Source organism: Arvicanthis niloticus, chromosome 2, assembly GCF_011762505.2.
Source record: "Arvicanthis niloticus isolate mArvNil1 chromosome 2, mArvNil1.pat.X, whole genome shotgun sequence".
Lineage (NCBI taxonomy): Eukaryota > Metazoa > Chordata > Mammalia > Rodentia > Muridae > Arvicanthis > Arvicanthis niloticus.
The window spans coordinates 135555564-135581543 of record NC_047659.1 but is presented as its reverse complement, the minus strand read 5'-3'; the positions used below and the strand labels follow the sequence as shown (position 1 = coordinate 135581543).

The window sequence follows — 25980 nt, the reverse complement described above, 5'->3', positions numbered from 1 at the left end:
AAGTGACTCTTAGCCACGATCTAATAAAGAACCAAGTTCCACACGCCATCCCTCATGGTTAGATAGACACAGGGCAGATGTTTTCATTCAAACAGAAGAGTTTAGAAAGCAAGACCAAAACCCAATGGGTTTTACAGCCCCTTGTCTAGCATCTGGGTCTCGTGGTGGCCATGTCTGGATGTGTCCTGATGGCTGTGGTCCACATGGGTCGCCCTTGGATGGGTCTCCTGGCCTCTCTGTCTTTCCTGGTATCTCTAGCATCCCAGGGTCTCAGTTTCAGCTTAGACTTCACCTCCACAGCTTAACCCATTACCTTCTCAGGGGCTGCACAAAGGGAACTTGGCTCGATCACAAACTGCCTAAGCTTGGTGGGAGCCTCTGTGGCTCCAAAACTCCTAGCAAGCTTCATCCCGCAGAGCCGGGAAGTCACATGGGTGATGCCAGGGTTGCCATCAGAGCAGCAGTAGCCAGATGTGCTTGGATGATGACTGCCATGACCTTTGCATGCCTGGATGGTCCAATGCTGTCAAATAAACACCAGAGAAATGATTCCTGAGCCAGCAGGGCATCCTGGATCTCTTCCCAAATAAGTTTTTGAAAGGGATTTATGATTTCACGCCCTTGAGCCTGTGAAGAGCAAGTTGGCCAATCTCTGAAGTGCCTTCGAGCCTTCTTACTCATTGTCCCCGTGCAAAGCTCTTGGCTTCTTTCAGAGGACACAAATCTCTTTAGCAATCCCACCCTCCCTGGCGATAATTTTAAATTTTGTTCCTTTACTTGCAGAAATGTGAATTAAAAAAAAAAAAAAACCCAAACCCTGGGTTTTGCTTTTTATGATCTGTAAACTGTTTCTGGTCCTCAGAACTGAGCATTGTCTATCAGAGACAGCCCTAGCAGGAGGCAGAAGGTCCATGGTGTTCGAATGTAAGTAAAGGTACAAATAGATGGCAGGGTTGGGGGACCAGCAAGAGCAGGGAGGGGCTGGCAGCCTCAAGGCTGAGCAGCGAGGTGTGAGGGGGAGCTTTTGGAGAGTCCAGAGGTACTTCCAGAGTGTGCACCGAGGACTGTGGCCAGAGTGCACAGCGGAATTGGGGCTGAGGTGTCCCAATAATCTCTCTCCCCTTCTTCCTGACCTCCAGCTCAGTCTCCCTGGCTGAAGCCAGCTGGAGGCCAGGAGTCAGGCATCAGGGCCAAGTTCTGGATACAGACCAGTAGAGATGGAACCTTGGTGGCAATGGAGAGTGGAGAATGACCCCTGACTGATCCTGTGCCTCCTTCCTCAACCTTGTGCCCATGCCCAGAGAGAACAGCTTCTCTTCCCTGTCTGGCCCAAGCTTTAGGAGTATGGGGAGAAAATGCCAGGGGGAGCGGGTAGGAGGGCTAGGGAGAGGAGGCACGTGGTGTGTCTGAGGGGCTGTGAGTTGGGAAATGCACGAGGAAAGTTGTGACTCAGGGACACTGCGTTGGTTCCCTGCCGTGTGAGTGAACTGAACCTGGGCTATGCTTTTTAATATTCTCAATTTTAAATCTAGATTTGGAGGGCATGGGGGTCAGCTTTCATTCTCGGTTCTGTTTGGTTCCAAATGCCTGGGACACGTGTATTACCCAGACAGCCTCGGAGGATTTGTTTAATTGTCTCCACACTGTGATACAGATTTCTACTCGAATGTATTCAGAGTGGATAATGTCCAGGAGCCTGTGGGCACATCCAAAGATCAGCGTTAAAGTGTCCCCACAGGCTTCCCTCTGTGGGATCACAAATCACTTCAGATTTGTGAAGTGATTTCAGGACCTGGGCATCTCTCAGGCAGCTCCACATGGCCAGGGCAGACTGAGAGCCGAGCTCAGGTTTTTATTCGCCCCACTCCTGGTTTTGACACCAGACATTTATCACATTTTGCTTGGTGGCTCATGGAGCGCAACCTTGGTGTCTGAGGAAACCTGGTCCTTGTGTGGGGAGCCTCAAAACACAGAACACGCAACTGGGCCCAAACTTCCATTTCATCCAGGGCCTGGTTCCTTGGTCCCTGTGACCTCGCTCAGCTTCATCAACAAGTGTTATGGCAGACAGACATGGTATAAAGACTGATAAGCTTCTGTAACATTCTTACAGACAGCGGGAAAATGGTACTGTCCCTGGAACGTTCCCAAGGACAAAGTCCTTTCCCCTGAGAAGCATATTAGAAGGCTTAAGCTCCAGAGGCCTGCTCCTCTCTCAGGGACTCACTGCTGATCCTGCTGTTTTTCTCAATAAATCCTCCCTTGCTCTGCTCCAGACTTTAGAAAAGTCTTTAAGAAAGAGTCACCGGCCTTCTGGATACTGGTCAGTATGGCATTGCAGATGGCATGTCATGATTTCCACAGAGCAAAGCTTTCCTTTCCTGTCTCTCTAGATTTATCTAGATTTATGTATGTGAGTATATTTGTATGTATGTATGTTTGTATGTATGTATATGTGTTTGTATATATGTATGTTTGTATGTATGTATGTATGTTTGTATGCATGTGAGTATGTATGTTTATATGTGAGTGTATGTATGTTTGTATGTGTGTTTCTTTGTATATTTGTGTGTATGTATGTATGCTTATATGTGAGTGCATGTATGTTGTATGTATGCATGCATGTTTGTATGTGACTGTATGTATGTATGTATGTATGTATGTGTACCACTTGTGTTCCTGGGGCCTGAGGAGGTTAGAAGATGGCTCCAGATCCAGTGGGGACTGGAGTTATAAATGGATGCTGGGAACTGAACCCAGGTGCTCTGCAATAGCAACAAGTGTTCTTTCCTCCGAGACATCTCTCCATCCTGGTTTTCCTCCAGTTCTCCTCCATTCTTCTCTGGCTTCTTAGACTCACAAAGTTGTCAATTAGAAATACCCCAGGTCTCTCATCCCCTATCAGTAGTTGCTGTGGAGACTGTGATAGATCAGAGTGGATTCATGGCCTCCGTGGGAGAAGCTAGGATGCTTCTTTAGGACACATAATTTATGATCTGAGCTCGTAGGGAGGAATCTGAAACTTCGACATGTTCATCTGGCTCATGATACCACATCCATCACCCGTGTTTCAAAATCTTGTCTGTGTCTAAATCATGCAAGTGCCCTGAGGAGAGAGATTTCTCCTTGCGTTTCTTTCAAAAGCCCCGGAATGTCTCCAGGACACGTGTTAAGTGTTTCTTGGCTCCTCAAGGTTTTGAAAGGTGGCCAGAAATGCTCCAGTCTCTGTTCTCAGAAAAAGCTACAGAAGAAAGATGACTCAAGCCCACTGGGATCGCCAGGCTGTGAGTTGTTAGCCTCTCGGGGGTGTGCTGAGTAGGCCTTTCTCCCAGTTGCAAGCCACCAATGCTGATCCTTGTTAGGCTGAAAATGGGTTTGTTCCTACTGCAGAGACTCAGGACCTGAGAAGTCATGGATTCGTGCTTTAAAATGAACTGCCGAATGCAAAAGAGACAATTCAGCCTCTCTCTCTCTCTCTCTTTCTCTCTCTCTGTCTGTCTCTCTGTCTGTCTCTCTGTCTGTCTCTCTGTCTGTCTCTCTGTCTGTCTCTCTGTCTCTCTCTCTCTCTCTCTCTCTCTCTCTCTCTCTCTGTGTGTGTGTGTGTGTGTGTGTGTGTGTGTGTACAGCAAGCACACCTTGCCACAGGGAAGGAAAAGAGAGAGAGAAAATTCTAGAATGGAAATTAGCTGAAACTGGAGGTAGGAGCTGCCAATTAGAAAATGTGTCGTCAAAGATTCATTTCTTCCTTTGCAGTTATTTGGGAAATCGTTCTGATGCCGGAGGGTGCACCTGCGTGTGCTCGCCCACCGACTTTATGGCCACAGCCCTCCTTGTAGCCTCCCATAGAAGACAAGCAGTAAGGACTAACGCTGCCTGATCGATATTTTCTTTTCCACCCTCCCCTCTGCCTCGTCTCAGGCAACCCAGATGAAAGTGTTCATGAGTTATTTATTCTGAAATCTAAGAGCAGAGAGATGGAAGGAGCGCGCGGGAGAGCCTTCTTTCATCCTCTCTGATGTGGATCGTTCACCCAGGAGCAGGCGGCTGGACACTATCAGTAAGGGACGTGATCAGTGAACTGGAGTGACCAGCTTTGGTATAGATCTAAATAAGAAAACCAGGAAGGCTTGTTGCTGCAGCTTGTACATTGAAACACTTGGTCGCCAGTTGGGGGCACTGTTTTGGGAGAGCCTCAGAACTTTCAGGCGGCAGAGCCCAGCTGGAGGAAGTGAGTTGTTTTGGGGGTGGGGTATGAAGATCATATCTCAGTCTTACTTCCTGTACATTCTACTGCTTCCTAACTGTACAGGTGAAGTCACCAGTTGCCCGTGACTTGGTGGATGACACTCACTCAAAACTGTGAGCTAAAATAGCTCCTTTTATCCTTAAGTGGCTGCTTCTCAGATAGTCACAGCAGCAAGGAAAAGGATGAACACACTCATGGTTGTTTTATTGCCTTAAATTTTTTTTTTTTTGGTATTTATTTTCTCCTCATTCTCAACTCTTTTAGTGTGTGTGTGTGTGTGTTTGGTGTGTGTGTGTGTGTGTGTGTGGTGTATGTGTGGTGTATGTGTGTGTGTGTGTGTTTGGTGTGTGTGTGTGGTGTATGTGTGTGTGGTGTGTGTGGTGTATGTGTGTGTGTGTGTGTGTAAATGCCATAGCATGTGAGTGAAAATTCGAGAACAACTTTGGGAGTTGGTTCTGTCCTACTGTGTGTGTTCTGGGTATTGAACTTGGGTCAACAGATTTACCTGCAAGCCCTTTTACCCAGTGAGCTATCTCTCCGACACCTGCCTTCTTTCCGTGGCCAGAGGAAATCTCTGTGGCACGCCCTTGGCTCAGTCAGCTTGTCTGCTCATGGCCTGAGATGGGTTCCTGGGAGTCAGTCTCAGACAAGACAAGAAAAGGATGGGATTCTGAGTAGGTATTTTATATTTGGTTTTATCTCTATGGTGATATCTCACAGGCCAGCCTCAAATGACTAGATCAGCAAGCGCTTATTTTTACCTGCAAAGGTCTTCAGTGTACATGGTGGGTCAGCTGATCCCTGGCTGGCTTTGTCTGGTCAGCTGTGACTCAGTGTGTAGAGCAACTGGGCTCAGCTCCAGCTAAGGGGTGGCCTCGTGTTGGTTCTTATTGTGAGCTGTGCTGAGGTCCTGTCTGGAAGAGTCGCAGTAGCCAAGATACAAATACATGCAGGCCTGCTCACAGGGTTCTGTTGTGGTATAGACACTCTGCTCTGTCTTTCTGAGTCTCATTGGTCAAAGCGACCTCAAAGTGAATTGGCAGGATGTCCACTCTGTGCTGTGGAGGCCCTGAGGGTTATAGGCAAAAGGAGTCTGCTTACAAACGTATCCCAGAATGCAAAATCAGTATCAATGACCTGATCAACCCCAGACCCCCAGTCCCATGTGTGTCTTCAACAAGAACATGATTTTCCCAAATACAGTCATAATTGAGCCACACCTGTGGTGACAGCCCAGCAAGCAGAATATTCTCTGAGACACTCTATAGGCACCATGCCTGAGGCACTTTTCAGTGAGAACCCTACAGAGATGCAAGCGCCATATTGGTTTGTCAGGGCTGCTGTGTTTGGCTGTTTCCATCCAGCTGAGTTCTTTAAATTAAAATGTTAAGTAGATGACGATGTTGGTACAAGCTTACCCTACTAGTGTTGGGAGATAGAGGCATAGGAACTATGAGTTTGGGGTCAGCCTGGGCTACATAGTGAGTCCCTGTCTCCAAAAACAAAAAACAAAAAACAAACCAAAAACAAAAACAAAAAACAAAAAAAACCAAACAACAACAAAAACAAAACAAAAAACAAAAACCCCAAAATTCCTAAGGATAGAGGTATAGTTTAGGGAACTATCTATCTTAGCAGTATCTAAGGTCCTGGTGCCGTCCCCAGCACCAAGACTGTGAGTATTTAAAAATAACTCAGAAGTTAAAATTATAACCAGATGATATTAAAATGTAGAAGGCATATTTTATAACCGTTAGCATGGATTACTTTACCTAACATCTTTTTTAAATCAACATTCTCTGGAGCGCATTGCCCATCCACTGTGACATTTTAGCTTTTACTTGCACAGATGTGATTCAAGTTTCTGTTTGGATACCTTTGTTTATGTAAAAAAAAAAAAAATAGTCAAAGAAACTTTTAAGTAAGTCAGCACACAGAAGGCATGACTACGGCAAAAGTTTTGAAGTAGCTTCTGGAGCTCCTTCCTGAACTCTAAGAAAACGTAGCACAGACCGAGCATCCAGAGCGTCCTCGCAGATTGCCGTTTTCCTTCCAGAAGTTGCTATACATCCCAAGCTGGGCCTCTGCCCTTCATCTTGCTTGGTTTCAGGGTGACTGCGGCAGACATATGTCATGTTTCTCATTGTTATGAAAAAAAAAAATCACCTGACCAGAAGCAACTGGAGGAAGGAAGGGTTTGGGGGTACAGTCCATCATGGTTGGAGCACATGGCTAGGGCTAGGGGGTGGGGACCACAGGGCGGCAGGAGTGTGAGGTGGCTGTCAGGTTGCTTCTGCAGTCTGGAAGCCGACTGAGATGGATGCTGCTGATTGGCTGGCGTCCTCCATTTCTGTTCCATCCAGGACTGTTCTGAGTCGTGTAGCTGGAGCTCAAGGTGGGGTTACACCCTGGCAAGTGACATGAGATTTCTGGGACTCAGTTTCCCTGTTGGTACTGGAGGTGGATGAGAACAGGACCTTCCTTGGAGGAAATTAGAAGGGCTAAATGGGGTGAAGGCATCGCATGCACCCAGAGGTTCTCTGGACCCAGAGTAAACATTTCCCTTCACGTGGACGATACTCTTCATCTTGTTAATGTGAAGACTGTTGAACCCTCTTAACGGACACGGCCATTCAGGGCCTATGTGATAGTCTAGTTAGCATGGCGACCATATGTCTCTGCCTTAGCGGTCCACTTGGGGTCTTTGTGATGGGGATGGGGTAGGCTGGTGATAGCGGCATCATAAACTTATGAAGAATAGCTTTCAAATTAAAAATTGTTTTCCATGAATAAGACATGCTAAATCCACCAGAGGGTGTTTTTTAAAGTCATTTCTAAGTCAGTGGAGATTTCAAGTGTGCTCAACGTCCCTGAGGGCGAAAAACATCACTGAGTGACGTTTCAGAAGAGAGAGAGAGAGAAACCAGGGCCTCAGAATGACCCCTGTCACCTGTCAATACTTTGAAATAAACCAGCCTGCAGTTTGACCTCCAGCGTGAATGTCCCATGGTTGAGGTGGGTAAAGATAGAATGACTCACAACCCAGACAGCCAATCCAGCCTCCCAGGGGACTTCCTGTTAATGCCGCCTCAGATGCAGGAGGATTTGAGTGAAACCAGAGCCAGAGAACGAGAGGATTACAAAGCCAAGTAAAAAGAGGGAGAGGTTTTCATCTCCCTTTCACGCACACCGATGGATCAGAAAATTGAGAGAGAATTAAAAGTAATTAAAAAGCTCTTCCAAACAGTGCAGGATGCCGAGGAAGCTGCAGCCCCTAACAGCAGAGAGCAATCTATGTATGATACGAGAGGAAGCAGCCCTGGGAAGAGGGTGTGTGAGTGTGACTGCACACGGGTATGTGCACGTGTGTGTGAGTGTATGTGTGTGTGCATGCATGTGTGTGTGCATGTATGTGTATGAGTGTGTGTATTCGTCATGCGTGTATGTGAGTGTGCGTGTGAATGTATGTGTGTGTATATGCGTGCACGTGTGAGTGTACGTGCATGTGTGTACATGTGTGCATACGTGTGCGCGCGCGCGCGCGCGCGTGCGTGCGTGTGTGTGTGTGTGTGTGTGTGTGTGTGTGTGTGTGTATGTGTCTCAGAACTTCTCTTTCAATCACATACAGAAGCAGGTCCAGCCTAGAGCTCACCCATACCTGAGCCAGCTGTGGATGAGAAGTCTGGAGGGTCCCGCCACAGACGGTTCCACCACGCCTTCCCTGCCAGGATGACTGCAGAGATCATGGATCAAAACGAATCCAGCATGAAAGGGAGGAGAGAGAAGGGCCCATCAGGATGTGCTTTGAGCTTTAGATAGTCTCCCACGAAAGGGGCACGTGTCATCTCCCCTTAATTCTGTGTGGCCTATGTCACCTTCCAGCTCACCTCAAAGGGCTCATGGAACCTGGCTAGCTGACTCCTTCCTTCTTCTAGACCGTATGTTACGAGAGTTTGAATGTGGGCTTTCTGTCTACAACAGCAGAGGTTTTGAGCCGTTGGTGGATGTTGGGCCATTGACTTCAGAGACTGGGTTAGAGACAAACATGTAAGACTCATATCTTGGACTTAGGTTTAAATTATGGGATAGAAAAAAACCAAATGTCTTTCTCCTAGGCTTCCTGAAAATGGAAACAAGTACAAGAACAGAGCTAGCCTGAACGTGGAGAGACCGCTGAGATCCAAGATGTGGGGTGGGATGGATGGAGGGGTTGTTTCCTAATCCTGCTATTTCAGTGCCTGGATCCAGCCATGCCTGAAGTCGATACCTTTGGACTTCTTAAGGGCAAAAGCCATCAGCTCTTCCTCCCATACTTTCTTCATAGTCATTTTTATTTTGAGTTTGTCAGTTGCAATCAGGATAGACTGATTAAAACGGTGATCACCTCAGTAAAGTTCTGAGATGAGTCCACTGATGCTAACTTCCTGATGAGAGTTCAGAACTAAGGTCCCCACAGACAGCATCTGCTCTGGTCAGAACGAATCACAGTCCCATAACAGGGACTGAAGGCCCCTTGTCTTGGTGTGTCTGTGAACTGCAGTCTGGATTACACTGAACTAGACCGTTCTGTGATGAAGAAGCTTACTAATGCCCCAATATGAATATGGAAGGCCCAGAAGCTGGGCCACATCTGGAAATCATTAGTCTCATTCTCATTCATCTTGTCCTAGAAGACAAAACAGTAAATATTATGCATATGGTTATTAATATAACATGCATATGACAAATATTATTACTTAGTTATTAATATTTGGCAAAAGACACATAAAACAAAAAATCTTCATTGTTTGAGTCTTCAGTGTGGATATTGTTTTGTCTAGACTCTTTTGTTTGGCTTTTTTTTTTTTGAGACAAAGACTCCGTTTGTAACTCAGTCTGGCCTTGATCTTCTGATGCTCCTGCTTCAAGCTCTCCTGGACTGGGATGACAGACAGATGTGTACTGCCATGGCCAGCCGTGGTCTTAACAAGCAAGCAAGCAAGCAAGCAAGCAAGCAAGCAAGCAAGCAAGCAAATAACCCTTCAAAACAGTTCTTCTCACCTACTATGAGATACAAAGTTAAGTCCAGTCTAGCTTCCTCGTCCCCTCCTTAAAGACTAGCTTTAATCCCATGGGGTTCCTCGTCTTGAGTCAGGCGAACGAGATACCCCAAGGTTTCGGAGACCCTTGAGAAAGCCCCTCCAGTGTTGTTTCCAGCTGTCGAGATCCAGAGTCCACAAACACGCTCTCTGTGCACGCTCTTACTGTATACAGACTTCCGAAAAGGAGGTGACTTTCCTTCTGCTTTACAGTTATAGCAACACTAAAAGTCTGTTTAAAAAGAAAAATCACTCGTCTCTCCTTCCCCCAATGACCTTGAAATATAGAAACGACAGGCTTGTCTCCAGGTTTTTTCTTCTTGAAGGAACAGGCCAGTCCTTGAGCCTGCAGATCACAGGAAAGGGACAAGCTACAGGCATTACACTCTTCATGGGGGAAAGAGGTAGGGCCTTAAGTGCAAGAACAGAATGGTACCCTTTCTAAGAGAGGGGAAAACACTCCAAGATAGGGGCTTAGTGGACAAAACAGGACCAGCGGCTTCACACTTCCACTGCCGTGTCTTTCCCACCAGACCCTTCCAACTGCCGAAACAAAACCTTTCTGGTTCTTAAGCTGCTTCTCCTCAGGTATTTCATCACAGCAATGAGAGAAAATTAACTCAGTTAGGAAGAAGAATGTGAACAAAATAGGGAGAATGCCTAGAGATCTGAGGAGCTACAAGAACCTGGGTCTCTTCATAGAGGGTGAGGACACCCAGGAGGAACAGAAAGGGCAGGATGAGTTGCTAATATGCAACCAGCAGAGACCCCCCTCAGAAGGAATGGGGTGGGGCCTTGCTGACTCCCACACCCCCAGCCTCCTTCCCTGCAGCTATGTTGTCTCAAGACTGAAGCTGCCCGACTCTGCTCTTGTCTCCAAGGATGAAGGTCAATGTCTCAGCGGTGTCCACTCTGATGCTGTCTTCACGCTGAGACCTTGATATTCAATGTGAAATCTGCATTGATGAAATTTTCATTACCGAAACATCTTCCCTTTCATGGCCTTGTTAGTCTGTGGCTTTGAGGATCTGCTGGTTTGGGTTTGGTTACCCGGCGAGTGGAGGATGGGGTGTTATTAAACATTTAGATGAGCGATGGTATATCAGGAGAGCCCTCTCCCGTCACAGTCAGAGCATGAGGGGCTCAGCTAATGACCGCAAGGGAGGCAGGGCTGGGAGGCAACTGCAGTGTTCTCTGTAGCCGGAGGGAGCCTGCATCTTCTGCCTGCAGCAGAGAGGAGCTGCCTGGTTACAGGGCACACAAAAGAGGTCCAGTTGTCCACCCACTCTCCATCTACCAGCCTGCCTGTGGGTTTGAGCAGACCCTACCTGCTTCCGCATCTCACATGTGGAGCATAAGGCAGGTTGACCAGATGGACGCTTAGACATGGTGGCTGTGGGCTGAATCAGGGTAAAGGAGGATCCTGTGTTACAGGCTGGTTTGTGTTTAACAACTGTTTTTCTAGGCATGTGGCAGCAGAGTCTATGTGTCTCATGTACACCTGTCAGATTTTTCCACATGAGACAGGTGAGTTCATCATGCCTACTTTACAGATGGAGAAACTATGACCAAGGCAAGCTAACTAATCTATGAAGGGCTGCCTGCTGGGTGAGAGCGAAAGCAAGATTTGAATTCAGTGTGTCTGATTCAGAATGTATGCTTTAACTTCTATGATACATTTCTTAATAATTCCATTTTCTTTCTCTCTCCTTCCTTCTTTCCTTCTTTTCTTCCTTCCTTCCCTCCCTCCCTTCCTTCCTTTCTTCCTCTTTGAGACAAGGTCTGTAGCCTAGACTGGCCACAAACTTACTATGTGGCCCAACATGAACTATGAGCCTTGGAATTTGGGGTTTTGTTTTGGGTGCACAGAACCTTTGCATGATAAACAAGCATGCTGCCATCTGACCAAAACTCTGCTTTCTTTTGTATTTTTCAATAGCAATTAGGTGTCTGAGTTTAAGACACTCATGCAAACATACAGCTTGCATGCTGAAACCCTGGAGGCTCAACCAAGGTCTGGGTTTTCCTTCCTGGAAGGTCTCCATTGGGTACATCAGGAGACCCTAATAAAGAAGGGACGTAGTGTTTGTCAGCTACGCAAGATGGCAGCCTTTAAAAAGAGTCCTATCTCCAAGGAAGACTGACGGAATAGTTATAATTATGTTGGGGCTGGGGAAGAGGGGACCCCATTTGAAAGCAGTGGAGAGTGACTTAGGCTGCCAGCACTTGCTGACCAAGACCCCAGACAGCTGGAGGTGCTTTAAAGAGTGACACCCAAGATGACCTCTGGGCTCCAGAGCACACAGACACACGGCTCCCCTCCAGTCTCATTTGAGAATAATAAAAAAAGAAATGCTTTCATATAAGCAAAACTAGATCATTCATAGCTAGGAGATTTGCATGAATAAACAGTAAATGCAGCTTTTTGGCAGAAGGAAAAAATGGCTGTCAATGAGAAGATGCATGACAAATGAATGGAAAGTGTGTGTGTGTGTGTTTATGTTTGGTGTGTGTCTTTGGTGTGTATGTATTCTCTCTTTGTGTGTGCTTGGTTTATGTGTGTTCTTGTGTGTATGTCTGGAGTGTGTGTGTGTGTGTGTGGTGCATGTTTGGGTGTGTTGTATATGTTTAATGTGTGCATGTGTATGTATGTGTTTGCATGTTTGGTATGTGTATTTGTGCATATGTGTGTCCTGGGTGTATGGGAAATGTAAACATGGGTACATGAAGCAGCAGTAAGAATTAACTTTGGCAGTAGTTCTATTATATAGAGAATCAAATTATTTGGCATGAGTAATACAATATCCAGGCTAAATAACTTTAAGGAATTAAAAAATTCTTTGGCCAGGCAGTGGTGGCACATGCCTTTAATCCCAGCACTTGGGAGGCAGAGGCAGGAGGATTTCTGAGTTTGAGGCCAGCCTGGTCTACAGAGTGAGTTCCAGGACAGCCAGGACTACACAGAGAAACCCTGTCTTGAAGAACAAAACAAAACAAAACAAAACAAAATTCTTTGATAATAAAAGTGGTAAAGCTTATTCCCTCTTTTTTTTCTTTTAAAGATGTGTATGCATGTGTGTGTGTGTGTGCATGCATGTGTGTGAGTGCATGTGTGTGTGTGTGTGTTTGTGGGCCATAGATTGAATTGACATCCAGTATCTTTTCCAAATTCTTTTTTTCCTTAGTTTTTGAGACAGGGTCTCTTATCAAAACCAGAGCTCAATGACTGACTACAAAGGCCTGGGCAGAAGGGCCGTGGGTCTTCCTGCTTCCACCTTCTCAGTGGTGGGATTATAGGCATGACCACTGTACCTGGCTTTTATGTGGATGTTGGAGACCAAACTGAGGACCTGGAGCTAGATCCCCACTGAGCTGTCCCTTAGTCTGAGAACTGGAATTTTAAGAATCCCCGGACCTGTCTTTGAGAGACAATAGCCTATCACATGGAGTATGAAAGTCATGAACCAGAAATTAAAAGTGGCATGGGTTAGTTCTTATGGAGCTCAGAGCTACCAATTAGATGGTTAATGTAATGTAAAAAATTGTAAAAACAAATGTCTTTAGTGAGCAACCTCTGCCCTCTCCAGTCATCCTGGTAAAGGCCCTGGCTGTCCTTCTGCATCTTAACTCTGTGGATCTTGGTAACCGTGGCTCAGACCAGCTGGAGTCAGGGACCCACAGCCAGTCAGGATCTATCCTCACACCCTGTGTTTATTCAGTTCTGCAGCTCAAGCAAAGAAAGCTCAAGGCAGGGCTGAGGCAGTGGGAGAAGGAGCCAATGATGCCTGTGGAGCTGAAGGCTCCAGCTCACCCATGATGCCTGGCCCCTGAGGCCCTGCTGGAGCCAAAGCCAAGGCTTGCTGGACAGAGAAGGCACATGGTGGTCTGTCCAAGGGAGCCTGTGGTTTCAGAGATGGCAGTAGTGTATTGGTCCTGGCTCCAGACTGCTGGAGGGCTCCCTCCCTTCAAGTGAAGAGAGAACAGGGAGGTTTCCAAGAAAAAGGGGTGCCAGGACCAGTGGGATTGAGTTACTTCTGTGACAGCTGAGTGGCTGGCTATGCTTCCAGATCCCCAGGACTGCCCCAATGAGTTCACCTCAGGCAAAGGCGTCTGCCTGGGGAGCAATGGCCTGGCCTGCCTCACACTGTGCAGGTGACAGGCCCAGGGGTCAGAGTGTCTCCTGGGAGCCTGTCTGGGTTGGAGGAGCATTGAGAGAGCTCTCAGTGCAGTGGCCCCAAGTCTGGAGTCTGATCCAGGGAGGGGCTGGGGATGATGAACCTGCCACAGTAACTTCACTCCAACTGACTGATAAAAGAAACTGTGACTAACAGGTCGTGTTTCTGTCCTGCTCATTTTGGATTTTTATAACATACTTCTATGATATCACCAACAGGGGATGTACTTTCCAGGCCCCCACGATCCTTACAAAAATTAAAATGGAAAGACACAGCACTGGGAACATGATCTCGAGGACAGGAAACTGGGAAACGCTGGCCTCTCCAGAGGGAAGGAGCTGAGCTCGAACCAGGACCAGGGCTGAGAGCACAAGCTGGAAGTGGGGAGTCAGGAGCCTGCAGAGCCTGCTGGAGGTCAAGGGTGAGGTCGGGGCGAGGTCACTGCAGACCTGAAGAGTGGCAGAGGCCTTTCTCAGTAAGCCGTGGGAGGAGAAAGTGAGACAGAGAAGAGGGCTCTGTGGGATCCCAGACTGGGGACACAGAGTCCCCAACATGGAGGGAAATGTCTAGGTCCAGCTCTGAAGTAGAGGTGGGAGCGGCTCTCCTCCCTTCCCCAGGGTGTTGCTAAGGAAGACAGAAAGCTGTGCCTTACCTGAGTAGATGTGTTGAGAGGAGGGTGACAGGCAGGGAGAGAACTCAGGGATGGAAGCAGAGTAAACCATTCAAGCAGAATATCCATGTTTGAGAGAAATATGAGAGTGGTAGAAGCAAGGCAGATGTTGTCTACTTTGCCGGGGCCACTTGGGAGCACTCTCTACCCTGCGGAGGCTGCTTGGGAGCACTCTCTACCCTGCCTGTGCCACTTGAGAGCACTTTCTACCTTGCCGGGGCCACTTGGAAGCACACTCTACCCTTCCTGGGATGCTCAGGAGCACTCTCTACCCTGCCTGGGCAGCTTGGGAGCACTCTCTACCCTGCCTGGGATGCTCAGGAGCACTCTCTACCCTGCCTGGGCCACTTGGGAGCACTCTCTACCCTGCCTGGGATGCTTGGAAGCACTCTCTACCCTGCCTGGGATGCTCGGGAGCACTCTCTACCCTGCCTGGGCAGCTTGGGAGCACTCTCTACCCTGCCTGGGATGCTCGGGAGCACTCTCTACCCTGCCTGGGATGCTTGGGAGCACTCTTTACCCTGCCTGGGATGCTCAGGAGCACTCTCTACCCTGCGGAGGCTGCTTGGGAGCACTCTCTACCCTGCCTGGGATGCTCGGGAGCACTCTCTACCCTGCCTGGGATGCTCAGGAGCATTCTCTAACCAATCACATGAACATAGCCTGGTGTCTATTCGGTTCTACCAGGGTGAGGAGTAGTGGCAGGGTGAACACTGTTGTTGGAGAACTGTCACTGTGTCATGCAAGTTGGGGGACACAGAACTATAGTAGCAGCAACAGGTACATTGTTTCCTTCTACAGAGACAGCAGCAGACAGCAGAAAGAGGGCTGCCTAAGATGTCAGGGGTAGAAATGGGGGATGCTAAGCTCTGCCTTTCTGTTAGAGTGATGTCTGCCCCTGGCTATTTGGAACAGGTCATTTCTCCTGTCTTGTGACCAGGCAATGGCATGTGAGATGTTTTCCTTTCCTTCTATTCTACATTTGAGCCCAGCCCAGTATTTGTCCAGTTTAACGACTGTATTTTTGTTGTTGTTGTTCTAAAATTTCTAGTTGGTTTCTTCATTTTATTTGTGTGTGTGTGTGTGTCTGTAGGGGTGTATGTGAGTGTTCATGTGTACAATTGTGTGTGTGGTTGAATGTGCCTGTGAAGGTCAGAGGTCCACATAAAGCATCTTCCTCTGTCCCTTAGAACCTTATTTTTTGAGACACAGTGTCTTAGCCACTGTTCTATTGCTGTGATGAGACACGATGACCACAGCAACTCTTACGGGGAAAGCATTTAACTAGGGTTGGCTTACAGGTTCAAAGGTTTAGTCCTTTACCATGGTGGGAAAGATGGTGCTATGACGGTAGGCATGGTGCTGGAGAGGTAGCTAAGAGCTCTACATCTGGATCGGCAGGCAGCAGGAAGGAAGAGGTGACACTGGAGATGGCTTGAGCTTCTGAAACCTCAAAGCCCATCCCCAGTGACACACTCCCTCCAATAAAGCCATACTTCCTTCAACAAGTCCACACCTACTCCAACAAAGCCACACCCACTCCAACAAAGCCACACCCACTCCAACAAAGCCACACCCACTCCAACAAAGCCACACCCACTCCAACAAAGCCACACCCACTCCAACAAGGCCACACCCACTCCAACAAGGCCACACCTCCAATAATGCCGCTGTCTATGTCCTATGGAGGACATTTTCATTCAAACCACCACACGGGGGGTCAGGCCCTGAACCCAGAGTTCATGAGTTCAGCAGGACTGGCAAGCTTCAGGGACTCATGTGTCTCTATCTTCCCCAATGCTGGGGTTACAGGTCTTCATCACCACATCTGGCTTTTACATGGGTGGTGGGATTCGAACCCCAGTCCTCATGCTTGTATGCAGGCATTTTATCCTCTAAACTATCTCTACAGTTCTGTGCTTTCGATTTCTTGCTGAACTTCCAGTTCCCTTGCTGAGACCAGTAGCTATTGCTCCCTGGAGGCTTGTGAGACCATGTGACACCTGTGTTGTTCAGTGACAGCTTCTTTTGGTGGTTGTTTACAGTTCACGTTACTGTTTTCTTGGAAAGATAAACAATTTTTTATGGAATCCTGAATGTGCTAGATGTTATGATGGGGAGTCCGTGGGGTGTGTGTGTGGGAACAGGGTATTATAGACTCTAGTGTCATTGGCCCTCCTTCCACGTCATGGAACAAGGTCGACAAAGCCCAGTCATTTTGAGGATAAAATTAAAGTCCTGGTCTTTCTCTGGCCCCACGGAGTGCCAGGCATCCTTGAGTTTTGTGGAGCAGGGCTGGAAGCTCAACTTCTACTGAGTGTCTGTGTATAGCTCATGGCTGGAGGATCAAGCCTGTCTCCTTAGGACTCCATTCCTGGCCTCTGCTGACAGCACAGCCAGGATGGCCGTCTGTCTGTTCTGGGTTCTCATCTGACCTCCCTGCCATCATCCTGGTGGTGACTTCTCTGATCTTTGTTGCCAGAGGGTAGAGATGGGAGCCCAGGTTCTTCCCTTGGGCTTTGTTGAAGTGGGTAGGCAGACCATGGCCTTCTGTGTGTTGACCATATGCACGTGGTATTTTGTGGCAGCTTCAAGTCTTGTTTGCCTCTGGGCTCCTACCTGAGAGCCCACCAGCCTGCTTTCTTCCCTTCACTTTCTGAGTCTTGTTCCGCTCCTGCCCGCAAGGCTTCATTTTGAGGGGGCTTAGCTTGTATGACTTAGTATTCTTGTTGTTGTGGCAAACACCCTGACAAAAGCAACTTAAGGAACAGGTTTAGTCAGGCAGTGGTGGCACACGCCTTTAATCTCAGCACTGGGAGGCAGAGGCAGGTGGATCTCTGAATTTGAGGCCAGCCTGGTCTACAGAGAGTTCCAGAACAGCCGGAATGACACAGAGAAACCTTGAGTTGACACCCACCACCCAAAAAGAAAGGTTTATTGGCTTTTGGTTTGAGGGTACAGTCTGTCACGGTAGGGGAGTCACGGTGGCAGGAGCGTAAAGCAGCCGGTCACATCGCTTCTGCAGTCAGGAAGATGAATGCTGCTGCTTAACTCCATGTGTCCTGTTCAGTCAGGAACCACAACGCACAGGATGATCCCTCCCTCCGTTAAGGTGGGTCGCCCCATCTCTGTCAACCTACTCCAGAGAATCCCTCACAACCGGTATGATCGATTACTCTCTCGTTATAGCACGAGTAGAGAATGTGTGTCTGCATCGTCGTTGTTTTCGATACAGACATCAGAACGCTGTCTTCCTCCTTTTCCTTGACTGCTGAGGTCACCTAGGAAAGGCAGACCTACTCAGAGCCCCAGAAACCCTACACCTTCCTCACTTTGTTTTGATGTCTCCAGAGCTGCCGGTGCCAGCCCTCTGCCATGCCTTACCTCAGCTCCAGCCCTTCTGTGTCACGGTGGACTTGGTCTGGCTCTTTCCTTGTTGTATGAGAGCAGTTTTTATTTTCCTGCCTGGATGCCGATTTATGTGAAAGGCAGAACATTCTCACTACAGTTTGGTAGCTCCTGCCAAGTGCCTGTCAGAACGTCTGTACCTGTTTAGCTAGGACCCCCGGGAACGTCTGTTTACTCTCAGCCTGGCACGCTTTGCTTTGCCAATCTGATAAGCGAGTCTAATAGCCATTTCCACTTGTCTAATTAAAGAACACATTTTCATCTTTTCTTATGCTTATTGGTTGTTTGCATTTCTTATTTGTAAGCTACCCATTCATATCTTTTATCCAGTTTTCTATGGACGGATAGGTCTTTTTCTTGTTGCCTTGCAATGCATTAAATCCCTTCTTTGTTAGGCTGGAACTGGGCAGTCCTACCTTCTCCTCATGGGCATTACCCTTTGTCAGGCAGAAGTTAGAGGTGTTGATGTTAGAAAGAAAGCCAGCCCCATAGAACCATGGGAAGGTGGCGGACCAGACTGTGCGCTATGGGGAGGTCTCTGGTTTCTTCCTGTCTCGACCCTGTAGGCTGTCTCCATTCTTCTGCTTTCAAATGAGAATTCAGATGGGACACAGAGGTAAAAGCAAGCATTCAAAAACCCAGTTAGAGCAAGGAGGGAAGCAAGAACGGCTTAGACATTTCTGAAGAGTGCCCAGCATCAACAGCAGTGCCCTGATCCTGGCGGGCACCAGGCTTTCACTTCTCTTCTCCCTTCTGTCCTCTGCCTGTGCCTCCCTCAGGGTGGGCACTTCCAGGACAGGGTATACTTTCATGAAACTCCATTTAGCCCAGAATTCAGTCTGTTGAAGTAAGTACATCAGATACAAGAGTATGCATAGGGACCAAGAACCCCTGCATCTGCACAGTTCAGTAGGGAGAAGGTAACGGCCCTCGGTGTATGTTCCCTGGGGAGGAAAGTCCCCAAAGCTGGACCCAGCTGGAGTCGAGCACTGCCACCTCTGCTCTTTATGTCTTGGTTTGGGGGGGATCTCTGAGCTGGCCCTTCTAGAGAGCCCACCACTACCTATAGTTCTTTATGTCCTGTTTTGAGGGGTCCATTGGTTAGTCAGTCCTATGCTAACCTCCTGTCAAATCACGGGACTGAACAAGCCAGAGACAAGGATCCATGGGCAGGAGGATTTAGGGATGTTCACAGTGCCACCAGGGCACTGTCTGGGGCTCACTGTGAGGGTGTGAGGTTGTCGCTAAATGTAACTAATGAATCTTGTAAAAAAGTAGTGCGATTATGAAGCTGTAGTTTTCCCCACGCAGGGAGTCAGTCTGAAGGCTCGGAGAGTGAGTTAGTCACTTAAAGGTCACATTCTGAGGGGTTTTCTTGCTTATAAAAAATAACTGCCATTCATGACCTTGGCACAACCAGGAAACACAGGCAGTATGACCTGAGAACACAGGACACGTGGCGGCATGCAGGGAGCACAGGGCACATGGCAGCCTTTGGCCAGGCAGACCTCTCATCTTCCCAGAGCTTCTCCTCACACCTCAGCAGATGCTCATCTGCTTTCACTGTCTGGAAGGAGCTCACTGTAAAGGACAGGAAACTGTTCCTCAGCTAAGGGACATCCGGCCACGTCTGTCCCAGGACATCGCTCCTGCTCCTCCAGCTCCAGAGTCATGTTCACCCATTTGAACCAACTCCTGTCATCTGCCTGATCTGCTTCAAGGTCACATGGCTCAGCTTGCACCCCATGAATGGGCAGGGGAAGGTGAGTGAGGCCTTGCCAGTGTGTGGGTACCAGGAGGTGACAACACGGTATCAGAGTCTTCACTGCTGGTGCCGTGACAACTCATGGCAGTGTCTGAAGGGGCATGCCTGCCACTACGGGGCATGGGATGTCAACTTCCCACTTCCTCATCAGTGAACCATGGAAAGACTTAGACATGACCTTTGCTTTTCTTCTTTGGCCTGTTGGTATCTGCGACCCTGTCGTGCCTGTGACTGTCCATTTGGAAATGGAGGCAGACAAACTTACCACCGTCTGTCTAACCAAGCAGAATGCCCAGCAACTGAAGCAGGCATTCTGAAAACCTCACTTCCCACCGCTGCCCATGCAGAGGTCGTTGTGACGGTCAATGATGACTCGTCCCCTAATCCCCAAGTCCTAGGCCACTCCTGCTGTACTGACTGGAGGCCATCTCCTCGTGGCTTAGGCTCCCACACGAACCCATCACCATTGCCGAGTCAGAGCTTCACAGGCTCATGGCCTCTGTGTGCCAAAACAGATTCAGCTTGGAAGTGGGCCAGATGCTTACAGCTCCAAAATGGCTTGGCAAAGTGTCTGAGACACGGCCTGTGGTCTGTGCTGGGTGAAAACTCGCCCACATTTGTTAGTGATTAACTGATCTGCAGATGGAGCTCGGTGCACCTCCGTGACCCACAGATAAACCAGCTCATTCCTGACAATAAAAGCAGCTGTAAGAATCCTCTAGCCCATGGCTGCTCCAGCTCAGAGTCCCTCCAGCCCAGGGCTGCTCTGCCCAGGATCCCTCCAGCCCAGGGCTGCTCTGCCCAGGGTCTCTCCAGCCCAGGGTCCCTCCAGCCAAGGGTCCCTCCAGCCCAAGGCTGCTCCAGCTCAGGGTTACTGGGAAGAAAATATCACCAGAGAAAGAAGGGAGCCTAGAGTGTGAACAAAGGGTGTGAGGCAGGCCCCAGGAAAGCCTGGGGAGGAGGCCAATGGTCATGTATTGCTTCTGGAGTCTGTGGCTTTCCTGGAACTCCCTTCTTGTGGGAAAGATGGGGAAAGGACAGGGAGTGATGATGGGGTTTTGGAAGTTGGGGGCCCTTGCAAACCTTAGGCAGCAGTAGGTATGTGCTTAAGTTCAGGGCAAATAAATAGGGCTGAGAAGCTGGCATAAGGTTGAATTTCACTCTTCAGGTGGAGTGTCTCTGGGCTCTTGAGGGGCAAAGAACACAAAGATGAAGGCCACCAGTCCGGCCAAAAGCCATGAACACCTAGTTTAACAAATGCAAAGGGTGGGAACCACAGGTGGTGCAGTAGTTGCATGTTCAAGTAACATTCATGAAAGACACACCTTAAGGGAGTAAGGCTTCCTCTGGGCTCACGTTGTGACAAAGCACCCTTTCTCATGGTGGGGAAAGCATGCAGGACAGAGTCCCTTGTGGCTCTCCGCTGTGGCTGCAGGAATCTCCCACTGCTTCCTTAGGTCCTAAAGCAGTGGTTTTCAATCTGTGGGTTGTGATCCCTTTGGAGATCACATATCAGATCCTGTGTATCAGATACTTATAGGATTCATAACAGCAACAAAAATACAGATATGAAGTAGCAACAAATAATTTTATGGTTGGAGGTCACCACAGCATGAGAAAGTGTATCAAAGGGCCGCTGCATTGGGAAGGTTGAGAACCACAGGACCAGAGGCTCAGGAAACAGCCAGGTTTGCTGTAACAGGAGTGGGGCTAACAAAGGCCCAACCTACCAGTGACTCACTTCCTCCAACTAGACCCCACATCAGAAGGATTCTGAATCCCCCAAAATAGAGCCGCTGTCAGGACACTAAGTGATCAAGCAGAAGAACACAAGAAACAGTTCAAACTAAGCATGCCAGATGGAAATTAATCTGTATCCTCATAGCAAAGACGGGGTGATGGGTTAGACACACAGGGTAGCTCACACAACCCAGAAGTTGCCAGTGTAATCTCACTGAGGAGAAATCTTTTTCTTAACTTAAAGAAGAAAATTGAATTCTGTGGGCTAAAGTTTTTCTAAAACCCTACCATTGACTAGTGTGGGCCACATGAAAGGGCAGCAGAGAGACTCACCATGATATGGTTTACTTCACCGGGAAAATGGAAGTCACGGGGACAGAAAACACACTACTGTTATGCAGCTCCAACACTGGGTGTTACACTGTCTCCAGTCCAGGAAAGGGACTTCCTGCTCATCTCTTCTCTGAGCCCTGGATGGGCTGATCAGAACGAAAAGCAGATAAGAAAAGAGCAGGCTGGGTCAGGCTGCAGGAACAAACAGGGGCTTCCACAGGAAGAGGGTCTCTCGCTATCCCCACTCGGGGACATGGATTGAGAGTGGCTTTCTTCCTGTTCCCACAGGAGCACAGGCAGGACACTCACACACACAGCTCGACTCTCTTCTGCCCCAGTGTGACACGGGAGATAGGAGAGTGACAGTCCCCATCATCACCCTTGGGACTGTGGGTCGGCTTCCAGGAGACATTTCCACGGAGCGCAGAGGTATCAAAGCCCCACCAGTGTGTCTGGCAGTCCCAGGTCCCTGTGTGTCTGTGTGCTGTGGACTCTCAGACTGCAGTGCTTCTTCCTGACCCAGCCTTGTGCAGGGCACAGCTGGAGAGGTGACAGCTGATTTCAACCTGTGTCCTGGTCCCAACCACAGCCCTCATTTCCCCACACAGGCATCCTCCCCAGGCAGGTTCCTCTGTCACTTTATGAAGGGACAGGCTGAGCTCACTGGTCGCCTCTGCTCTATTTGTTTTGCAGGCTCTGCTTCATCAACCATTGGGCATCCGAGTTAATTTTCTTTACTGCTGTTAACTTCGCCTTCCAATTACCCAAAATGTCCTGACGGAGCAGCTCCCAGCACAGGACCTCATCTCTACTGACACTGGGTGCTATGGGTCTCAGCCCTGACTGACAGGGCCAGGGGCTTCCCTTGTCAAGCCTGGTCTTCTCCAAAATACAAATGACAAGATGGGCTCCTGAAAGCTGCATGGCTGTTGAACAGGCAACGAGTGTGGGTTAAAAACACAGCGGCTGCAACGCTGGGCTTAATTGCTGTCTTCAAAAAGCATGGCAGTTGGGAGGTGCTAAATGGATGCTTTAAAAAACGGTTGAGCGTTTCTGTCTTGGACCACATGAGGTTCATTGTTTGTGTTTACTTTGCTCTTTAGGAGTTGCTGCGCTTAATATCACAACCGAACCCCCAGTGGTTTGCTCTGCATGGTACAGAGCATCTGTTGTGCAGGCCGTTTTCTAGGTTTCAATTCTGGCCACAGACAATCGTCAGATACAAGGGGTCAGGAAGTGACAGATGCTGAGTGAGACAGAAAAGCTGGGAATGGTCAGAAGAGACTGGTGTGAACCCTGAGAGATGGGAAAGTCGGGACTCTGGGAAAATGTTCTACACAGCAAATGCCAGTGCAAAAGCCCTGAGGTAGATCTGTTTGGCCATTGATGGAAAAGTCATCGCACGGTGGGGAGACAAGGGTAGAGAGAAGGACAGAGAGGTGGGAAGGCTAGACCCACAGAGAGAAGGATGGAGAAATGGGAAGGCTAGACCCTGCAGGTGCTCTGAGCTTTCTTTGCAGGATCAGAAGATATGACTAGATCTAATTTATCTGTAAAACGATCACTCCCGTTATGTTGTTAAGAATAGACTGGGGAGAGGGGTTAGGGTGGAGGATGGTGCAGAGCCCAGGAGACAAGTGAAGACAGTGTCTGAACAGCAGCTGGGACCATTTTCGTGGAAGCAACGTGTATGTATGTGTGTGTGTGTGTATGTATGCATGTGTGTCTGTATGCATGTATGCATATGTATATATATGGTTTATATATAAATGTTTTCATAATATTTGTACTTATGTATTTCTAATGTGTGTAAATGGATTCACTGGCTGACCCACATTGCCAGCATCAGTATGTGTACAGCATCATTGTTATGTGTACAGCATCGTTGTTCTGTGTACAGCATCATTATGTGTACAGCATCGTTGTTCTGTGTACAGCATCGTCATGTGTATAGCATCATTATGTGTACAGCATCGTTGTTATGTGTACAGCATCATTATGTGTACAGCACCGTTGTACAACCTGGCATTATACATGAATAGTCAGACAACACATTGAAAAGTGCTTAGGTTGCTGGTCTGAGTAACTTGACCTTGATCTCAGAGAGCCTGGCAGACATTTATCATGGTCTTCACAGGTTTTGTTATTTTTAGTGAAATAGGACTTCACCATGTACCCCAGGCTAGCCTTCAACTCCCAATCCTGCTTCAGGATGAGTTACACAGGTTTTGTTATTGTTGTTGAAATGGGACTTCACTGTGTACCTCAGACTAGCCTTCAACTCCCAATCCTACTTCAACCTCCTGAAAGTTGAGATTTTAGGTAGAGATGTAGACAGAATTTTAAAGAATAAGTTTTATGTTTTCATCTTCAGCTTCGAAGTGTTAAAGGGGTGGGCACAGATATGGCTCAGGCTGAAAGCATTTCTCCATTCAATCCTGCCCACCTGAGTTCGGATTCCCAGAACCCATGTAGGCAATGGGCTCGGTGGTATTCATTGGTATTCCCAGCATTCCCACGGTGAGAGGGGAGGAAGAGACAAAAGAATGTCCCAGAGGCTTGAGGTGTACACAGTGCAGCAGTAAACCAGAGATACTATCTAAGCAGGGTGTAAGGCAGAGACCAGGATCAAGGCTGTCTCCTGATCCCTACACATTCACCATGCCATGAATGTATCCTCACACACAACCATGTAAACACACCCACACCCACACACACTGCACAGTCATACATGTAAAACATGAATAAAATATACTTTAAAAAGCAATCCATCACGTCATATGGACGCCCTGTCCCTGGGGTTCCAAATTGTCACCATTCATTGAAACTTCATAATAAGAATATGAAATCTCCTTAAATATTGTCAGAATCCTTTCCATTATTTTCTTTTAAAGCCACAGTGCAGGAGAATTGGCTGCAATGCTTTTTGAAAAGCACACAAACAGGCCAGCAATTGCCTCGCCTAATGGGCCTTGCCTTGAATTACATGTGAGACAGATGCGTCTCGTCAGAATACTGCTCAGCAGAAAGAATTGTGGCGTCCGGTTGAGCAATAAAGGTGCAGACCGTGAGTGCAAACACGTGTTCGGAGGACATTAGCTGTTAGCCACGAGCCTTTCTCTGGCTGACGATCTCGCTGTGGGATCCAATATCACTCTAGGAAGGGAATGGAGACTACTAGCTGTCAGCTGGCCAGGCAAGCCACAGTTCATCAAGCCTCCACTGATGTGACAGAGGCCATCTCCACTTTGGCAGGTTATGGAGGCGGCATGGGTGTTCTGGTCTAGAGGCTGTGCGTCATATAGTAAAGGACAGGTGAGCAGCCCAATGACCTGTATTTGCAAAAAGTGCTCCCTCCGTACTCTGAGACTGTCAGTGTAAAAATCATCTCATACCTCAAAGGCAATGAACAGTGTCTTATTTTGAAGCCAGACCTGAGTAGCCATGGCTTGGGGGGGACACAGATTTTGAGTACCCCAAATTCTAAATTCTCATAAATTCAATTGTATGACGTTCTTATAACATTAGAACAAAGAGAGTCATAGATCAGAACACTTTTAAAATGTGCCTGCAAAAATATCAGATAGGTGATTTACAACAAAGGGGGCTATCACTTCAATAGCCCTCAAATGCTGTCTAGTGACATCCTTAGCTTTTGGGTAGGTGAAAGTTAGTTAGGAGTCTGCCCATACCTTTCAAAATAATTTACCTAATAGTCACAAGGGTGTTAGGTCACACACGGAGATAGGCAATAAATGGCTATAAATAGGGCCTAAGATAGTCCAGGATAACTTGGCTTCTTGATCTGCAACATTCCAACCTCACCACAGCCACTAAGTTCTACCGAGACAAACAGCCTTGCAGAATGGCCAGTGTAGCTGTGGCTTATTTCTGGTGATTTCGGTTAACACAGTTCTAAAGAGATATGTTGACTCTCCAGCTACATGGCCTTGGCAGAGGGTTGGGTCACTTATCATGTGGGAGATATTTTATCCAGAGTGCCTGAAGGCACCTGCAAGGCAGAATGCACTGGGCGTGGCACCTGTGGTAGTCAAACTTGTCACCCCTGTGACAAAGTCTGAGAGGAGTGGTTTAGAAGGGGAAGAGTCTCTCTGGGTCAGTTTCAGTCTATGGTCAGTTAGCGCCATAGTTATGGGTCTGAGGTGGTGAAGGATGTTTAACTTGCGGCAGCCAGGAAGCAGACAGGGTGACATGAGACATGCCCTTCTCAGCCATGACTACCTCAGTGGCCTGCTTTTTTCAGTCAGCCCTTCCTTCCAGTGTCTGCCAGGACACAGCAATCCATCGGGTCCAGCGACATCAATAAATCCCTCCACTGATTGTATCAGAGCCCTCATGATCCAAACGCTTGCCCGAAGCCCATCTCTGAGCACTGGGACCAAGATGGCAACATCAGAGCCTTTAGAGGATATTTCATCTCCAAGCCACGGTGGTGTCACTCTCCCCTCAAGGGTGACCAGAGGGACCATTTACTGTATGGGATCCCAATTGTCTTTTAATTATACACGGTTTTGATGAAAATATATTTTTTCTTTTGGCACGTG

The 25980-nt window shown here is 48.1% G+C and overlaps 1 long non-coding RNA gene across 2 annotated transcripts; it reads left to right on the top strand.

The window, feature by feature from the left end:
- Positions 1-730: 730 nt before the first annotated feature.
- Positions 731-25980, top strand: LOC117702303 (uncharacterized). 2 transcript variants are annotated; one of them, XR_004606005.1, is made up of 3 exons: positions 731-924; positions 21704-21844; positions 22109-25980. It is a non-coding gene; the product is annotated as an uncharacterized LOC117702303 (long non-coding RNA). The 2 variants fall into 2 exon arrangements; XR_004606004.1 differs by lacking the exon at positions 731-924 and adding an exon at positions 18842-19340.